The sequence below is a fragment of the Eptatretus burgeri genome, chromosome 10 (assembly GCF_056783735.1).
Source record: "Eptatretus burgeri isolate ZD-2024b chromosome 10, Ebu_testis_v1, whole genome shotgun sequence".
Classification (NCBI taxonomy): domain Eukaryota; kingdom Metazoa; phylum Chordata; class Myxini; order Myxiniformes; family Myxinidae; genus Eptatretus; species Eptatretus burgeri.
The window spans coordinates 64,902,169-64,918,770 of NC_140970.1; the positions used below are offsets into that span (position 1 = coordinate 64,902,169).

General features: G+C 42.0%; 1 long non-coding RNA gene across 2 annotated transcripts; it reads right to left on the reverse strand.

Moving 5' to 3' along the window:
* Window positions 1–6,725: 6,725 nt before the first annotated feature.
* LOC147018729 (uncharacterized) lies at window positions 6,726–14,825 on the reverse strand. Of its 2 annotated transcripts, XR_015062503.1 has the most exons (4): window positions 10,026–14,825; window positions 9,774–9,932; window positions 7,188–7,245; window positions 6,726–6,891 (listed from the first exon to the last, which is right to left on the reverse strand). It is a non-coding gene; the product is annotated as an uncharacterized LOC147018729 (long non-coding RNA). The 2 variants fall into 2 exon arrangements; XR_015062502.1 differs by having other exon boundaries at window positions 9,774–14,825.
* Between the last annotated feature and the right edge of the window lie 1,777 nt (window positions 14,826–16,602).

Here is a 16,602-nt window from a genome sequence, read left to right on the forward strand (position 1 = left end):
TATACTCCTAATCTTAAAACAGAAGAGATGTTGAATAGAAGACTTAACTCAAAGAAACCACTCAGTGTATCATACCTCAAAAGAAGATGTCAACACGTTAAACTCAACCAAACTACTTACACGTGGAATTTGGGTGTTCTGGAAGGAAAGCCACGATATCTGTGGATCATTTTTAAAAAGCCAGATGGTGATACTGCGACTGATAAGAATAATGCATTGAGTGATAATGCTAAGGTGAAACAACTTCGCGTTTCTCTAGATGGAGCATTTTATCCACGAGATAAATTGGAAATTAATTGGGAAAAAATGATTTTGCTGAAGCATACAAGTCTTACCAAAAGGTGTGTGAAAGTAATGGAAATAAAAAACCTATTTTGGATATGACAGCATTTAAAAGTTTGTATACAATCTATGCGTTTGACCTGAGCGCTCAAAAGGAAACTATAAAGTCTAATCGAGTGGATACTTCCCGATACATTGAAAGAGGAGAGAGTGAAGAAGTTGATACATATTGTTTGCTTTTGGAAGAAACAGAATTACAGATTAATACAGATAATTGTGTGATGATTAGTCTCATAATTTTTTGTTAAATAAATGAGTGGCAAAGTACCAACTGGGGTATATGTTAATCAAATCAATCTTCATAAACTATCATCTTGTGTTCAAAATCAAAAGCCTTGTACGATTAACGTTAATACAATTCAGAGAAAAGGAGCAGTAAGAATTGATGTTTTGCTCACAAGAGAACAGGTTAAAATCTTGAATGACACTGGCTCACTTAAAATTAAAATGACAAAACCAATGTTGAAAAAATATTCAATAAGAGAGACGAGTGGAGGATTTCTCCCATTTCTAATTCCTTTATTTGCTGGTTTAAGTGCGGTTGGAGCATTGACGGGTGGTATTTCAACAGCGGTGAAAACTGCCAACGAAAGGAAGGCTCAACTCCAGGCTCAAAAAGAATCGGAAAGACATAACAAAGAGTTGGAGAAACAAATTAGTGGAAGTGGTGTAATTGTAGATTTTGCTGAAAAACTTGAAGGTCTGCCTGATAAAGCGAGATTGTTAGTTGGAGATATGCTTTCTTCTATAGCACAAGCAGGTGTAAAATTAACGAAAAGAGGTAATGGATTATATCTTTCTAATAAATAAATGAGCATTGATGAGTAGTTTAAAGAATTTGGAAAGAATACAACATCAAATTTACAACTTGTCAAATATTGTAAGAAATTAAAAATTCATCATGTGGTTATTTGTATGAGAGATGAATTAACAAATGTGCCAAAACATACAAAGAATATTATTATGAACTTAGAAGATAAAAATGGGAACGGTTCTCATTGGGTTTGTATTTTTAATAGTCAAGACAAATATTATTTTGATAGTTTTGGTCTTCCACCACCTGTTGAAGTCATAAAATTCTTACAGAATGGTGTTTATCAAACATTTCAAGTCCAAGAATTAAATTCCAAGTGTTGTGGCCAATTATGCCTATATGTGTTATTTCAACTCAACAAAAATAAAAATTTTTATGATATTTTTAATCTAATATAAATGACTTATGTTGGTAAAGATGGTTCTATCTTTGGTGTATCTCAAGAACTGGATATTGATTTATCAAATTATTACACAAAGGCACAGGCTGAACGACATAAATATAATATAACTAAAAATATTAACATGAAAAATGCTTATTAATTAAAAAATTATCCAAGCCCGACTGACGCGAATGACTTGGTGAGATTAAGCGATTTATCACAATATATATCTTTAAATAAAACGGCCGTGTATTCCAAAGATACAGAAGTGTTGGTATTATCTCCAGGTCATACAGAATTCACAGTTCGAATTAAAATAAATTTTTACAAAGAAGGGCGTATCGTTTGTATGAGAATAGAACAATGGGGGTATGATATGAATGATTTAGGGTATAATTGGTCATTTAAAATTAACCTCGAAGACCTGGAACAATTAAATCAGTCTCGTAAGGAAGAATATTATCCACTTGGTATTGAGAATGAGTTTTGTGGGGCCACGATTAGTAAACAACAAATAAAATAATTTAATAAGGGTAAATATAATAATGGTTTTGCCCTTGTTTACATCATGAAAACAGAAAAAACAGGATTATATATAATAAGTAAGGAAATACAAAATGATTTAACTATGGGAAGATGGGGAGGTGTTTCGTGCCATAATATTATTCTAACATATATTTCTAATACATAAATGACAGCAAGAAGGCTTCAAGAAAATTATCATTTCTGTGTCCAAGCATACCTTCAAGAAAAGGGTATTCGGTATTTTAATTAATATGTTCGACAACATAAGAATGAGGTATTTTCAATAAAAGATTGGCATTATGCTGATGTTGATAAACCGACAACTTTAGATTTAATTAGAATGTTAAATAATGAAAAAATTATAAAGTTATGAAAAGGTAAGGCTCTTTTAGAAATTCAAAAGAAATTTTATTGGTTTCCTGTTGTAAAAAAATTATTTTGGATACAGGAATAACAAGAAATCCTGATGAATATATTGTTGCGGATTCGCGCCCGCCGGCGTGCGAACGGCCACGTAACTCGAATCGCGGCAAGTCGCCCACCGGACGGACAATCCCGTCGTGACCCTCTCGGACTAACGCCGGGAACTAGTCACGGGTGGGCCTTTCGGCCTCACCACGATCGTGCCAATCGGCCCCCCCGCGTGGGATAGGGTTGCTCGCCAAATTCGACCTACCTAAGTACCCACACGGAGGGTAGACCGGGCGATCGCACCTCGCCGCAGGTCGACTTCGGACACGGGCCACTTTAAGCGACCCGTTCCGTACTATCGCGATAACCGAGCGGTGTTATAGTCAACCTCGACGGTTCGATTAATTATTGGGCGTCTTTAGCCCACTACCAACCCTTTACGTGAAGTGAGATGGAGATTCAATGAAAGAAAAGACGAAGCGAAACGGGAAAAACAGTTCAACATAAAGCACATTTATTTCGCGATGGCACACGGATAGCACACATATACAATTATACACCAAAAGCAAATGTAAAAGTGGAAGAAACACAACAATAATGCACAAAAAGCAAATGTAAAAGAAGAAACACAACAATAATGCACAAAAAGCAAATGTAAAAGAAGAAACACAATGCAGATCTAGCACCGACTACCGAACACACGGCAACACTTATACAGTTTTACTTCACAGACGGCGCCGACAACACATATACTCAAAGCAAAAGAAAAAGGGACCACCCTCCACTATGAGGGGGCAGACGGGCCTGGGGCCGAGACCGCGTCGAGCCTACCCGTCTGGTGATGAGCCGCAAAATGGCGGTGGCGCCCCGACTCCGCGGGCCTCGCCGACAGTGTCTGGAATGGGGTGGGAACGGGGCCCCCTTCTCACACTATCTCAGCGCGGGGGGAAACAGGAGGGGGTTGTTGATGCTCGGGGGGATGAGGATATCTCGCTGGCTCGGGTCCCGCGACGAGCGTCTCCACCGCGACCTCGGTCACGTTATCGGCCTCCCCTCTCCGCAGCTCCCCGACTCTGACACGAGCGCCCTCTCGACTGCCTTCGCCGCCGCCACCTCTCCAACTCTCCCACTCTCCACTCTTCTCAACTCCGTCCAACTGCTTTCTCTGACTCTTCTCTTCTCAACTCTCCTTGACTGACTCAACTACTTTTCGGCGAGCGAACGCAGCCCCTTATAGCCCCCGGGGCTTCGCTCCTTCACCTTCGACCCTTTACCTCTGGCTGGCTCCCCATTGGACAGAGGAAAAGTGGGCGTGAATGCTTTTTGATCCACGAATCTGCATATAGCGATTATACTCCGACGCACCTGGAGGCGGGGCCAAATCGCCCCACGCTCGCCGATAGGACGGAACAGAAGTGGGCGTGAATCATTTTTGATCCGATTTCTTCGGAAAGGCTGGTGTTTTTGCACCCGCTGCTCGGTGCGCGCCCTGCACGAGTCCAGGATCGGCGCCCACAAGCGGCGCGGGAATGGCGGTGATGCGATGGTTGCGAGAGCGAGATGTGACGGCAAGGGTCGTGGCTGTTGTTGTGAAGCGGCGTTGCGGTTGGTGGTTGTTGTGTGATGGCTGTTGAGACGTGGTTGGTGGTGGTTGTGGTGTTAGTAATGGCGGCTTGTCCAAAATAAAGATAGTAAAAGAAAAACGGCTATCTAGGAGGGTCGCAGCCCGAATGAATAACATTTATTCCCTCTAAACAACGGGTTTGGGCCTAACTACACATATACTTACAGAGATATCTCACCTAAGGGACCTGAATGGTGGTTTGCGAATTTCGTCAACCATAACAATATGTATGATATTCTATGGGGTGTAAGCGATTCAAGGATAATAAGGGATGAGGAAGGAGTTGAAGAAGAGAGGGAAGAGGAGGAAAAGGAGAAGAGAGAGAAGGAGGAGAGCGAGAAGAAAGAGAAGGAGGAAAAGGAGAAGAGAGAGAAGGAGGAAAAAGAGAAGAGAGAGAAGGAGGAAAAAGAGAAGAGAGAGAAGGAGAGGGAAGAAAGAGCGAGACAAAATAAATATCAAAATATGGAAACCAGTGAGATTAAAAAAGATTGGTGGTATTACAGAAAATAACTCAACCCACCGAGGAGGAAAACAAAGAATTGACAAGTCTATTTGCAATACTTTCGACAAGAATATTGACATCGACAAGATATTCATTTTAATTCAAGTTTTTCATTTTTATTTTTTTTCTTAAATAAATGGAGGAGAGAGTGAAGGCATTTCTAAGGATTCTTTATGTTTTAAAAATTAAGATTCAAATGTGCATGTTGGAAACTAAAAAGGTTTTTGCACTCTGCAGGAATTTTTCACATAAATAAATGAGTTATTGTCTCAAATGTAAAAAGAAAACTAATACTAAAAATATTTCATATATTAAAAGTAAAAATAACAGGGTTATACAAAAAGGTTTTGTTCGGTGTGTGGTTCAAAAAAAATCAATTTATCTCCAAACACAAACGAGGAAGAGATATACAAAAGTTTTTATCAGGAAGTAAATTTACAACTACTGGAATACCAGGGGAATTACATCTTCCAGGGTATTCTTTCTGTGGTCCAGGCACAAACTTGGATAAAAGATTAGATGAGGCAGACAATCCTAAATCATGGAGTAAACCCATCAATAGAGTTGATGAAGTGTGCATGAGACACGATATTGATTATGGGAATACCGCAACGTTGGAAGAAAAGCATGAAGCCGATAGAGAAATGTTGTATAATTTGTCTCTGATACAAAATCCAACCTTGAGAGAAAAAGTTGATCGGTTCATTGTGAAGAAGATGATCAGTGCTAAATTGAAACTTGGACTTGGAAATTCAAAAAACTTATAGGCTCTAATGATGCCATTAAGACTGAAGAGCAATTAGCTGATGAATTACATAAACCAATATTCACAAAGTTTCAGAGAAGGAAAGTTTATTCCAAGGAAGTAGATTATATCTGGTCTGCTGATTTGATTGAACTCAATAATGATAAGGGGTACAAGTATGCTTTAACCGTTATTGATTTGAAGAGTAGATACGCATGGGTTGTACCATTAAAAAACAAAACAGGTAATACTCTTATGTTAGCCTTTCAACAGATATTTAATAAAAGTAAGAGAAAACCTAAAAAATTGTGGACTGATGAGGGTAGACAGTTTTATAACAAGACATTTATGAATTTTCTAAAAAATAACAGTATTACATTATACAGTACCTTTAATGAAGGGAAGGCAGTTGTTGTTGAACGTTTTAATCGTACCTTAAAAGAGAGATTATATAAAAAATTCACACAACTCGGTTCACAACAATGGTCATCTTTTATTCAGGATATTGTGGATAAGTATAATGACACGATTCACACGTCAACAAATATGAAACCATCAGAAACATTTACAAAATTAAAATATGAAAAAGAGATTAATGTCAGAAAACCTAAGTTCAAAGTTGGTGATATCGTAAGAATATATAGGTGGAAATCTCATTTTGAAAAGGGTTATATTAAACGATGGACGAACGAACTTTTTAAAATTGTTGATGTAATAGATACGGTTCCTTGGACTTATAAGATATATGATTTGGAAGGGGAAGAGATTTTAGGTTCATTTTATTCACAGGAATTACAAAAGACAAAGATAAATTGAATTTTTTTGACTCCGCCCCTATTTGACTCCGCCCACACAAAACCCACCCACATAAACCCCACCCCACACAAGCTCCACACAAACCCCACCCCACACAAACCCCACCCCACACAAAACCCACACAAACCCCACCACACACAAACCCCCCACAAGCTCCACACAAGCTCCACACACACAAACCCCACACAAGCTTCACCCATATTCATCATATTCACATAATTAGTGATTAGTTAATTAGTTCCCCACACACAACATGTTTATTTAATTAAAAAATTATCCACCCATCCACACAAGCTCCACTCATCCACCCATCCACCCATCCATTTATCCACACAAACCTCATCCACATAAGCTTCATCCACATTCACCCCTCCCACATAAGCCCCACCGAAGCCCCGCCCACATAAACCCCGCCCACATAAACCCTGCCCACATAAACTCCTCCCACACAAGCTCCACCCACATAAACCCTGCCCACACAAACCCCACCGAAGCCCACCCACATAAACCCCACCGATGGGTTGTTGGGGGAGCGCACCTACCCCCCCCACCCCCTCCCTCTCTTTCATGTCTTGATCCTTTTTTTGAAATTCAAAATCAAGTAATTGTAAACAAAACAAATGTAATTAATCAAAATTGAAAATATTAAATATTCATTTGTGAGAATGTATAATCTTTCCCAGCAATCTTCTTCAGATGTCTTGTGATTTCGAAACTCAGACACCATATTCTGTTTTGAAACAATAAGTGGATAATAATTCGGTTTTATAAAGATAATTACATGGTAATATGAGTAAGCCTGGTGTTGGTTCTAAGTTCAAGCCTCGTTGACCACTGAATTAACACACCAGGAGGCCGACTCAGCCTGTCATCCTTCCAAGGCCAATAAAATGAATTCCAGTGTACTGGTAAAACCGCGTTCAAACTAATGATGCAACCACCATAAGACGACATTCCAAAGAGAGAGTGATATTAATAAAAAGAATAAATAAACAAATAACTAAATAATAATTCAGAAACATTTACCTCCAGAAAATCATGTGTTGTACCAGATTGCTTCAACAGCTTATGTTGTGTGATTGAGCTGAAAAAAAATAAAATAATGAGTCAAGGGTATAGATGGAGAGACAGACAGAGAGAGGTAGGTAGAAAGACAGACAGAGAGAGATACAAAGAGACAGACAGGGAGAGATAGAGAGAGACAAACAGACAGGGAAAGAGACACACACACACACGCACATATATATATATATATATGTGTATCTATATTGTCATATATATATATATATATATATATATATATATATATATATATATATATATATATATATATTTATATATATATGTGTATATATATTGTCATATATATATATATATATATATATATATATATATATATATAACTCGAATCGTAACGTAACTCGAATCGCGGCACGTCGCCCACCGGACGGACAATCCAGTCGTGACCCTCTCGGACTAACGCCGGGAACCAGTCACGGGTGGACCTTTCGGTCTCACCACGATCGTGCCAATCGGCCCCCGCGTGGGATAGGGTTGCTCGCCAAATTCGACCTACCTAAGTACCCACACGGAGGGTAGACCGGGCGATCGCACCTCGCCGCAGGTCGACTTCGGACACGGGCCACTTTAAGCGACCCGTTCCGTACTATCGGGATAACCGAGCGGTGTTATTCGTCGGCCTCGACGGTTCGATTAATTATCGGGCGTTTTAACCCACGACCAACCCTTTACGTGAAGCAAAATGGAGATTCAATGAAAGAAAAGACGAAGCGAAGCGGGAAAACAGTTCAACATAAGCACATTTATTTCGCGATGAACGGAAAGCACACATATACAATTCCACCAAAAGCACATGTAAAAGAAGAAGACAATGCAATATTACACAAAAAGCAAATGCAACAATGCAGATCTATCCGACTACCGGGCACACGGCAACACTTATACAATTTTACTTCACAGACGGCGCCGACAACACATATTCCCAAAGCAAAAGAAAAGAGAACCACCCTCCAGGATGAGGGGGGTAGGCGGGCCTGGGGCCGAGACCGTGTCGGGCCTACCGTCTGATGAGACGCGGAGCGGCGGTGGTGCCTCAACTCCGCGGGCCTCGCGGACAGTGTCTGGTAGGGGGTGGGAAGGGGGCCCCCTTTGTCGCACTATCTCAGCGCGGGGGGAAACAGGAGGGGGTTGCTGATGCTCGGGGGAAGGAGGATATTACCCTGTCTCGGGTCCCGCGGCGAGCGTCTCCTCCTCCACCTCGGTCGCGTTGCTGGCCTCTCTCTGTGCAGCTCCCGGCACCGACGCGAGCACCCCCTCGTCCGCCTTCGCCGCCGTTACCTCTCCACAGCTCCGTCCTCTTCACTCTGACTAGTACCACTTCTTTCCCGCTCCACCGACGACTCTCTTGAATTCCGCACACTCAACTCTCAACTTCCAACTGAACTCAACTCACGAACGCAGCCGCTTTTATAAGCCCCGTGGCTTCGCTCTTTCACCCTTGACCCTTTGCCTCCGACCCTTCACCTGGCTCCCCATTGGCCCGAGGAAAAGTGGGCGTGAATGCTTTTTGATCCATGAATTTGCATATAGCGACCGCCCTCCAACGCCCTGGAGGCGGGGCCAAATCGCCCCTCGCTCACCGATTGGACGGACCAAAAGTGGGCGTGAGTCGTTTTTGATCCGTTTTTCTGCGGAAAGTCCGTGATGTTTTTGAACACGCTGCTCGGTGCGCGCCCCACACGAGTCCAGCATCGGTGCCCACGAGTGGCGCGAGATGACGGTGATGCGATGGTGGCGAGTTGTGACGGTAAAGGTCGTGGCGGTTGTGGTGAAGCGGCGTTGTGGTTGGTGGTTGTTGTTAAGCGGCGTTGTGGTTGGTGGTTGTTGTTGTGATGGCTGTTGAGACGTGGTTGGTGGTGGTAATAATGGCGGCTGGTCCAAAATAAAGATAGTAAAAGAAAAACGGCTATCCTGAAGAGTCGCAGCCCGCATGAATGACATTTATTCCCTCTAGACAACGGGTTTGGGCCTAACTACACATATACTTACCGAGATATCTCACCTAAGGGACCTGAATGGTGGTTTGTGAATTTCGTCAACCACAACAATATATATATATATATATATATATATATATATATATATATATATATATATATATATATATATATATATATATATATATATACACACAAACATATACACACACAGACACACATATATATATATATATATATATATATATATATATATATATATATATATATATATATATATATATATATATATATATATATATATATATATATATATATATATATATATATACACACACACACACACATACATATATTCACACACACACACACATACATATATTCACACACACACACACACACACACACACATACATATATTCACACACACACACACACACACACACACACACACACACACATACATATATTCACACACACACACACACACACACACACACACACACACACACACACACACACACACACACACACACACACACACACACACACACACACACACACACACACACACACATACTCACACACGTCTCACCATTGGTTTAATTCATTCGAGATCAGAGGCCGTGATAAGACTTCGTACCAGTCATTATAAATGTTTTTCAATTCTCTTCTAAAATCATTGACCTCTTCAATAACAGCATTCATTTGATGCACCTCATCGTGATATGTAAACTCCACTTCTTCCAAGGACCTGCCAGGAAAAAATATATATTTTTGCATTATCACGATTTAATTTATAATCAATTGCTTCATTGTTCAAAGAGGAAACCATACACAAACTTACCAACTTTGTAGTGAGCTGTTATCTTCATCGGAAGAGAGTGAGTCCATGTCTCAGTTTTTTTTACCATTGGTACAAGATGGCAAAAAGATCAGAGGCCGTGATAAGACGTCGTGTCAGTCATTAAAAATGTTTTTCAATTCTCTTCTAAGATGATTGACCTCTTCAATAAGAGCATTAATTTCATGCACCTCGTCGTGATATGTAAACTGCTCTTCTTCCAAGGACCTGCCAAGAAAAAAATATATATCAGAATTATCACGATTTAATTTATAATCAATTGCTTCATCGTTCAAAGAGGAACCTATACACAGGCTTACCAACTTTGTGTTGAGCTGTTTTGTTCGCGGAAGAAAGATCGCTCATGTCTCAGTTGTAAAAATGAAAATCCCGTCTGGCAGAAACTTTGTCTGGCGAATCACTTGTAAGGCAACGATGAGGAGATTGCTTAATCATTGGGTGTGGCCACAGGAAATGCCGCTTCGGGCGAGACAGCTTGGAAAATAACTGGGTGATATATTCTCAAATTGTATGAATCATTTTTAAAACATACTTAAAATGCCCTAAAATGATTTTGATTAAACATGTTTAAAAGCCTGTTCGTGTTCTGAGATAAAATAGAAACACGAGGCCTTGTCTCAGAGAATAGTTCCTATTTTTTCACAGCATGACTGTCCAAAAACACTTCCTCATTTACACAGCACGACCGTGTCAAAAAAAACACTTCCTCATTTTCATGGCACGAACTGAAAACATTTGAAACAAAACTTTTTTTATGGCGTGGTTTATGCACAAAAATGATTTGCAACTCGGGCGGTGGCCAGATGAGCTCATTAAGAGAAGTTTATCATTTCGTAATGGCACAAAAGGGGTATCTTAAAAAATATAAAGATTCAAATGTTTTGTTTTTCAATATTTTAGATGGGGATTATTGTGCAAAGAAAATTAAACTATTGAAGGAATTTGAGAATGAACAAATCTTTATAGGTTCAATGAGTGAGCTAAACAATATGCATCGGTTATTTGATAAAGAGTGTCCCGAGGCTTTGACGTTTCAGATATTTCTTTCGAATCACCTTTAACAAATCTTTATCTTATTGCATGGGTTATTTGAAAAAAAAGTGTCCCTAGGTTAAAAGGGGAGACAAATAAATATACCTTGGGATAAAAAGGGGGTTTATTTTTAGGGAAACAAAATATGAATCGCTGAAAATCCCCCATTCATTTACATGGGGAAAAGTGAGCCAGAACCAGTATATTCACCCTACTCACGACACAAGCAAAGCATTCACGAACGTTATTAATCTATAACCCGCTCTTAACTCGGGAGCTACGGATACGGGTTTCGAAGGGGGCCCGAGCAAAATAAACCTTAGACAACATGCAGACAAGACACAGAGTACTTGGTGATGCCTCATGGACGAGGGGAAAGTGTCAAAGGCACGAATGCAGCTCGTGAGAAGCCGATGTCAACGGATTCGAGCGCCTAAGCTCGAACATGCCGTGTGGCAAGATGGCGGCGTCGTCCTTTTGTCGCACCGCTTATGCACCAGCCTCGGTGCGTTCAGCCCCTGTAAGGTCGACGCCACAAGGTAGTCAGTTCTATGGTGGTTTCCAGCTGGTTTCTTAGTTAGGTTTCTTAGCCTAACCCTAACGGCATCCAACCCCCTTCCCGAACAACATGCGCCCTGAAAGAGGTCATTTGGAAGGCACTGTTACATTTCCTGATGAGCTTAAGGAAACTATCTGAAGTCAATGAAGACTCTGCAAGCAGGTCCCTTAAAGGCTGTGGCGGTTCCTCAAGTGGAGGTAGACTGATGTTGCCGCTGGAGCAGCACATCCCTGGCGACTCCCCACCCTACTTAAGGGCACGACAAAATTGGCAGGTGAAGCGCATCTCACCAATTTGTATGTCACCACGCATGGAATAGTTAACTTCGGCCTCGTACTGAAAAGCTTTTCGAAACCAAAACTGTTTGTTTGGGCACGTGACGCCATGGACGTTGTCCCGCCATTGACTATTACCGTCTAACCTTGCGCGTCGCTCTTGTGGAGTCTCAGTTGACCTAGAAAGAGCTGTTCCAGATGCATTCCTGGAACGACGAACCGCCTGCTGTTCATCGCCCTCCAAAGCCCTGGAAGCAGCTGTTGCAGCAGCGTTCCTGGAATGCCGAACTGATCGCTGCTCAATACCCTCAAGAGCCCTGGAAGCAGCTGTTGCAGCAGCATTCCTGGAAAGCCGAACCGCCTGCTGTTCATCGCCCTCCGAAGCCCTGATTTCCGCTGCGCGCAGGGCATTCTGTGAAAGTCGGGCGGTAGTTTCCTCGAGCGACTCGTTTGCCCTAGAAACCCTTCGAGTCGTGGCTAACGCTGTCCGACGCCCAAGACAAACCCTCTTTTTAAGCGGCATTATCGAAAAAGGTAAACCGAGATTGAAAAGAACTACGGTTTTTGGAACAAAAAACATTGTAGGGTAGAGTACGACTTAGACGGTTAAATTTGTAAGTTGGGGTTTATATCGAAAAAACAATATGTAAAAAAGGGGGAGTGGTTAAACGCAAAAGTAATAACTCACGGATAGGAAGTGTCATGTTAGTGTAACCGAACGGCGTTTCAAAATCAGCCGAGCTCAGGATTGTTCCTTCCAACGTTTAAGAAACGACGTCAGAACGGGAAACAGCAGAAGCACAATCACAGGAAAAAAGGATAATCGGTAGTCCACAGTACTAAAGATGCGACCGGACGATAGCGGAACAGGAGAAAATGTGACACGTTTTTACTCGGCATAGCCTGACCAATGACAAATGAGTTGCATCCCAAACCACACGTGAGTGGTCGGTGCAAAAGTAAAGCTAAGGGCAATGACCTTGAGCAACCAATAGGACACGCGCAATGAGGTCATGCACAAAAAGCTTGCACGCGTGCACTGCGTGAGCTGCATGCACTGCATCGATTTCGTCATCTTAACGTTAATTAGCGTTAATTAACTGCATGCACGGGATCGATTTCGTCATCTTAACGTTAATTAACACCTTAAATTTCTCGCATGCACCACAAGCACAATACACAAATGCAGTGTACGCAGCAGAAAAGGTAGGGAGGGCGAGCAATTAAAAAGAAATTGCATTTAAGCTTATTTGGGGAGTCGAGTGGGAAGTGCAAGAATGAAATTAATTATCGATTTGTTCTGCAATCAGGGATTTTTCGGCAGTGGCGTAGCGGAGGTAAACGGCGCCCGGGGCAAAGTGGAAATTTGCGTCCCCTGTAGGCCTTAAACTTGAGTGGATTTGAATGGAAAATCCCATAAGGGATATCGATTTGTCGATTTTTTTTTCGAAAATCAGAAGTGTTATGGAAAAAATTTATAGCCCATGACCTAAGTTGGACCAAAAGCCATAATCATACCGAATTTGAATGGAATCGGTTGGAGTTTGTGGAAATGCATAACGACCATACACACACACACACACACACACACACACACACACACACACACACACACACACACACACACACACACACACACACACACACACACACACACACACACACACACACACACACACACACACACACACACACACACACACACACATCCTCAGTTTTATCGATATAGATTACATTTACTGAAACATGTACAATAGTATAACGGCTTTCATCAATGCTAACCTAATCATGAGGTATACATGATATTTATGCAACCATAGGCTATACAATATACATGTACTAAGTAAGATGATGTAACCATACAGACACTATATTGCTTCATGTAGTCATTATTATGTATATTTTTTAATTGAAATAGGTGGATATAGGATGTTTACTGCTTATAATGTTGATACCATACAATCTGAGCACCCAAATTAGTTTGATAGCTTTAACTGCATTCAAATTTTGAAATCCCACATTTGTTTTGGCAGCCACTGGGCACACTAATTAGATTCAAAGTGGCAACTTTCATATGAATCAGCCAGATTTATTGGGGACACATCGGGGAACACGACACAAGCAAAGCATTCACGAACGTTATAATTAATCTATAACCCGCTCTTAACTAGGGAGCTACGGATACGGGTTTCGAAGGGGGCCCGAGCAAAATAAACCTTAGACAACATGCAGACAAGACACAGAGTACTTGGTGATGCCTCATGGACGAGGGGAAAGTGTCAAAGGCACGAATGTGGATCGTGAGAAGCCGATGTCAATGGATTTGAGCGCCCAAGCTCGAGCAAGCCGCGTGGCAAGATGGTGGTGTCGTCTTTTTATTGCCTCGGCGCTTTCAGCCCCTGTAAGGTCGACGGCACAAGACAGTCAGTTCTATGGTGGGTTCCAGCTGGTTTCTCCAAGGTCCAGTATGCGAATCCAGGCCTGGCCTGTTCACCACACTAGGCCAAATCGGGGTGTTGGGCTCCACAGGCGGATCAACGGGATGAAAGACGTGTTGAGCCGTGCAGTGAGTGACAGTCAGAGGCTCCATGACTGGACTCTGGATGAATCTGTCGATGACCCTCTCATAAAGTCGATCACCGACCCCCCCCCCCGCCCTCATGCAGTTCTTCTTGCCTTTTGGGGCGGGCCTTTTCACGAAGCCGATCGCAGACTCACAAAGCCGTTCCCAGACCGACAAAGCAGCCAGTTCCTTTTACAGCAGATCGCAGACTCTCACACTAGCCGTTTCTTTCTTGCCTTCCCGGGGCTCGCTCTTCTGGAACGCCTCCGGGGATACGTCATTGGTCCATCCCTCCAGTCCGCAGCCGCTCTCCACCAATGGGATGCCAACACGTCTCGCCGACGGACACTCAGAGCGCTGGGCGGGGGCTAGTTCGAAGGGGGGAAGGAAAAATAAGGAAACACAATGCCCCAAGTTATGATCGTTTTCATATTAGACGGTGCATAAATTTTGGTAACATCAGAGTGAGCTGGTATGCTCCGAACCAGGAAGTAAATTTTAAACACGCGATAACTTACGATCAAAAATATGCAAGTAGGAGACAAAAGTTTAACAACAGGTGTTTTTTTTTGGTACCTTTTAGATGTTTTTTGTTGCTGTTTTGGTACTTTTTTTCCCCCCCGCAGAAAATGGCATCACACTGCAGAGAAAGTAGTTAACTGTACATCTATCTATAATTCCAGCAGTGTGTGTGTGTGTGTGTGTGTGTGTGTGTGTGTGTGTGTGTGTGTGTGTGTGTGTGTGTGTGTGTGTGTGTGTGTGTGTGTGTGTGTGTGTGTGTGTGTGTGTGTGTGTGTGTGTGTGTGTGTGTGTGTGTGTGTGTGTGTGTGTGTCTGTGTCTGTGTCTGTGTCTGTGTCTGGGTCTGTGACCACTGTTTCTTGACGACCACTGGTCCAATCTAATTGAAACTTGCCAGGTATATTGCTTGGGACCTGAGGATGTGCCTTTTCAAGGTTTGATATTAATCGGACAAGTGCTTCCCAAGTTATGGCCATTTATTTACCAAACTAATGAAAGGACACGTTGCTGCGTAGGCGTGGCTGTGTCGGTCGGTGCACGGCCGGCTGACGATGACATCACATGCCGTGCCGGTTATGATGGGGATCGGTGCCTTAGTTACCCTGGCCTGGGAGTGACAATGGTTAATGGCCGCGAATGTCATGGCAAGCAAAGACAGGGAGGTAAACTTGATTTTAATTTGGATTTTAATTCACTCTGTGTGTGTAAGTATCACAGCAGTTGTTACTTCAATGCAAGCGATAATTCGTGGAATGCATGTGATCATTCCGTACGGCACGCACCACTTCCGGATAGTGATGACATTGTATTTTAATAATTTCTCGATTTCTTATGCGCATTTATAGATAAACACAATGCCCCAATGCGGTCGTCGTTTACGAGAGTGAAGGAACGGCCTGTGTTTTGTTTGAAAGTTTTTTTCTTTTTTTTTTTCTTTTCTCTTTTCTCTTTTATCTTTTCTTTTTTCTCGTCTCTTCTGTTCTGTTCTCTTTTTGTTTTTCCTTGCGATAACATTGCGAAAAGGCAAAATACGCTGGCGCTAATTGAATAATTGGCCATTAAAATTAAATTGCGAATAATGGTAACCGCGATATGCGAACTTCCAGGCCACGCACGTACGGGCACGTGAGAGCGAAGGAACGGCCCATGTGGTTGTTTCTGGCTCGCGATTTGAAAGTTTTTTTTTTTGTTTTGTTTTTTGCACGTACGGCCATGCATGTGCGGGCACGTACAAGTCTATCTGTAATTCCAGCAATCTCTGTGTGTCTGTGTGTGTGTCTGCGACTGCTGTTTCTCGACAACCACTGGTCTGATCTAATTGAAACTTGCCAGGTATATTGCTGGGGACCTGAGGATGTGCCTTTTCAAGGTTTGATATTAATCGGACAAGTGCTTCCCAAGTTATGGCCATTTATTTATCAACCAATGACAGCACACGGTGCTATGATGTCATGATTGACACCACAATTATTCTTTTTATTTTTTTATTAATGAAAAATTTTTTTTTTTTGCACAGCCACGCACATACGGGCACGTGAGAGCAAAGGACCAGCCTGTGTGGTCGTTGTTTCTGGCACGCGGTTTGAAAAAAAAATTTTTTTTTTGGTTTG